Source organism: Capsicum annuum, chromosome 1, assembly GCF_002878395.1.
Source record: "Capsicum annuum cultivar UCD-10X-F1 chromosome 1, UCD10Xv1.1, whole genome shotgun sequence".
Taxonomy (NCBI): Eukaryota; Viridiplantae; Streptophyta; class Magnoliopsida; order Solanales; family Solanaceae; genus Capsicum; species Capsicum annuum.
In genome coordinates, this window is record NC_061111.1 from 5,642,653 (window position 1) to 5,646,780 (window position 4,128).

The 4,128-nt window shown below is 29.1% G+C and overlaps 1 non-coding gene across 1 annotated transcript; it reads right to left on the reverse strand.

The window, feature by feature from the left end:
* Nucleotides 1–276: 276 nt before the first annotated feature.
* Nucleotides 277–348, reverse strand: TRNAH-GUG. The gene has a single exon. It is a non-coding gene; the product is annotated as a tRNA-His (tRNA).
* Between the last annotated feature and the right edge of the window lie 3,780 nt (nucleotides 349–4,128).

Here is a 4,128-nt window from a genome sequence, read left to right on the forward strand (position 1 = left end):
GACCCTATCCACCCATTACCACCCACAGCCACAACTACACGAAAGTATAGGAAAATATACAGATATACACGGTGGTAGTATCAAATCAGCAGTAAGGAAATACAAGGATCACACAAATTCAAAGGAATACTCCCGAAACAAAACTATACTCAATTAGGGGGCAAACACCACCGGACTCAACACCCACCGCCCCAAATACAGGTTCCCAGCCAATAACCCAATCCAAAGCAGTGGAGGAAACGACCACAGTAACAGCAACAACAGACAAAAAAATTATGTGGCTACTGGGATTCGAGCCCAGGTCTCCACGGCCACAACGTGGAATTCTCACCACTAAACTACAGCCACAACATGTGAATTTTAAAGAAAAAGTAAAAAAAATATTTTATTTGATGAAAAAAAATTTTAATGTGCAACTATGTAGATTATATTTAATCATATTCTAAGCTACAATATTAAAAAATCACTTTTAGACTATGATTTTATATTTTATTTTTTTCAATAAAAAATTTAAGCGATGAAACTTATTAGCATTAAAAAACTATCATTATAAAAAATTTAAGTTGTTGCTTGTGTTTTAGTCATCATGACTTCTTCTTTTTCTTAACTCTATCTATTAGAAATTTAAATATACATGTAATATTAGCTATAGCATTACCCTTCTTAGCATCAGAAGATTATCATCTCATATTCAAATAGAAATACCTAAGCTACCACAACTTATAATTATGTAATATTGACTTAAATTGCTTACATATGTTAAATAATTCACTAAATATTTGATAACAATAAATTTAAACCTAATAAATTGAATGATTGATGTAGAATTTCAAACTTAAACTCATAATATTCAAGCTATGAATTCGCTTTTATTCAATGTTTTAAAAGATGTGGTAAATAACCTATTATAATAGAGAAAATTTATATTTATGTAAAAAGTTTTTGCAATAACAATGTGTATACCTAATATAGGTTAAACTAAAAGTGCATGAAAACATTAAATGCTAAGATAATCATATGTTTCCCAAAAATAAATAAGACTAACTAAATTATATATATACTATGAAATCAACAATTATGACTTTTAAGAAAAAATTGTCAACTCTTGATATGTTTGTAATTTACATGAATTAATCAAGTGCTAGCAAATAATGCATCATCTTTACAATATAGATTATCATTTTAATTAGTTTCGAACTTACGACAAATAAGATGTCATAATTTATCCTTATTGAAATTAAATATGTCAATAACATTAAATTTGATTGGTGTTTTAATACATTTTGTTGTTAATCCCGAAATATGTAAAAAAACTCACAGCATTATATAAATAATTTAATTATCACATAAAATAGAAACACTCAAAATACTGTAAGCGTTTATTTTTTAAAAAAATAATTATACAAAAATAATAACAAAAGTTAATGTTAAAGAAGAGTCAACTTAATTTCCCAATTAAAGGTAGATTATTATTGTGTATGAAATAATAATTATATATATATATACTGTAACTATTATTGTGTATGAAGAGTCAACACAAAATATTGTAAGCTTCTTGTCTTGCTTTTAATTTTACTTTTATATATATATAGATACATTATTATTATATTGTGTTTAATATATTTTTGTTAAATATATCATCCTAAACGTAATATTATGAGTTCTATTATTATTTATTAATAGATTATTATTATTATTATTATTATTATTATTATTATTGTTATAAATGTATTTACATTATAGTGATTGTCTATCAAGATCTACTTTGATATCTATTAGGATTTGAATTATCTGTCTTTACTCAGATTAGGAGTAAATTTTCCCTATAAATAGAAGGGTTCCTTCATTGTAAATTACACATCAAGATCCCTCAAGAGAAAAAATAAGAATCACTCTCTCTATTCTCTCTACTCTTCTTCTTGTTCTTTACTGTTTCATAACATGTTACCAGCATGAGACTCTACCAAACAAGGTGAGATTATATCCCGAAGATGTGCATACTGAGTATTGAATATATATTGAAGAATTAGAAAATTCTTCATGAACTTTAATGTTGCTTGTTCTCATTATAAGTTGGTTGGACCAATTAATATTGGGATTGGATTCCTTCAAATCTGAAAAATATAAAAGGTGAATATGAACACGTTCACCTATCATGTGAGATGTTGAAAAGATGCATCAATAAGATGATCACATGTACATTCATTGTCAACCTGCAGTTTGGCATTCATAAATTTGCTTACTTAATAAAATTGAGTTAAAAACATAATTTTCAGTTTGTGCAATCAAGTAAGTTATCTTGATGATGATGGTTTGGCATTGAATGCCTTCGATAAATAGTTAAACCATCGCTAATGAGAACAAAGTTTCATGTATTGGTATGAAATATGATATATTGCATACAATAGCACTTGTATGCATTATACAAATATATTATGATTATTTCTTCCCTCTCAATTGGTTCAAGGTCAGGAACCAACTATTCTATCTAATAGTTTCGATGTGTGGTATACGATAAATAAATATACCATGATGTACAAAGATAGATTCCTCAAAGAAGATGGGGGATGTATGTTAGTTTTTCTAACATAAGGGGGAGATTATAAGTAGCTATGAAACATGTTAGTAATTATCATCAAATCCTCATTCAAAAGATAATTCAAGTCAAATGTCGAAAGCATCTCATATTTAGCTGCAAATGCTCCTATTTTGTGTCCTTAAAGGATAAAGTCTATGCATGTGTGAAGCATGATAGATCAATCGGTTCCAAATGAAATAATCCTTGAAAAGGATAAGGAGCAAATAATCATGATAAGAAGACAATGAGCTCTTGAAGAGCCCTACAATATAATATTTCATAAAACCTTATGAGAGGTTCATGTACCTGAAAATAATGAAGTGATGAGATCTCAAAATGTTATGTCGCATTGTGAACTGATACGAAATGATATATCAATAATATCTTTGATACAATATTGGCACAATATTGTGAAAGATTATGAGGATCTGAATTCTACGTTTATTTAAGTATGCTGACGTAGAAACATTTATCAAGTGATATGAAATGGTGCATCTTGGTAAGTGAAAACTTATTTGATTTGCAGCCCAGACACTTGAAGATGTCACACATAAAATGTTTAATATTTTCACTTGACAAAATTTGTATGAAAACTTCTTTTAAGGATTCAAAATATAAAAGTTTCTGGGAAACTTATTGATAATCCTTATATAGTATAAGCTTATAACTTGAAAATTATTGAAACTCTTGGAGAGTTTTCAAAGCAATAAATTATTTGCTTAAATGAGAAATATACTGAATTAGATTCGTTATGGAGTAATATCTTAATAGAAGTGATGCACTCATGTATCTTGCAAATACCACAAGGCCTGATATAGTCTTTTCAGTCAATTTGTTAGCAAGGTATATTTCTGCTCCTACTATGAGACATCAAAATGGGATAAAACACATGAGCGTGTTTTATTCTGAAGATTGCAGTCCCGATCTTATTGGTCATGATGATGTTGAGTACTCATCTGACCCGCATAAAGTTCGGTCTAAAATAGGCTATGTGTTATATGTGGTGGTACTGCCATATCTTGGAGATATATAAAGCAGTCTATCGTAGCCACTTCATCGAATTATGCTGAGATAATAGCTATTCATGAAGCAAGCCAAGAATTTGTATGGTTGAGGTACATTATACATCTCATTCAAAAAAAATGTGGTGTGAAATATGACAATCTACCCACAATTTTATACAGAGATAATTCAGCATACATAGCACATCTTAAGGGAGGATTCATAAATGGAGATAGAACGAAGCACAGCTTTTCTACATACATGAGCTACAAAAGAATGATGATATTAACATGCAACAGATTCGTTCAACTGACAATGTGATTGATTTATTCACCAAATCTTCTCCAATTGCAACTTTCAAGAAGATGTTGCACAAGATCGGGATGCAAAAGTTCAAGGATGTTTTCATTAGGGGGAGTTAATACGAGTTGTACTCTTTTTTCCTTACGAGGTTTTATCCTACTGGATTTTCCTTGTAAGGTTTTTAATGAGGCAGCCGAAATGCGTATTATTAGAGATGTGTACTCTTTTTCCTTTACTAGATTTTT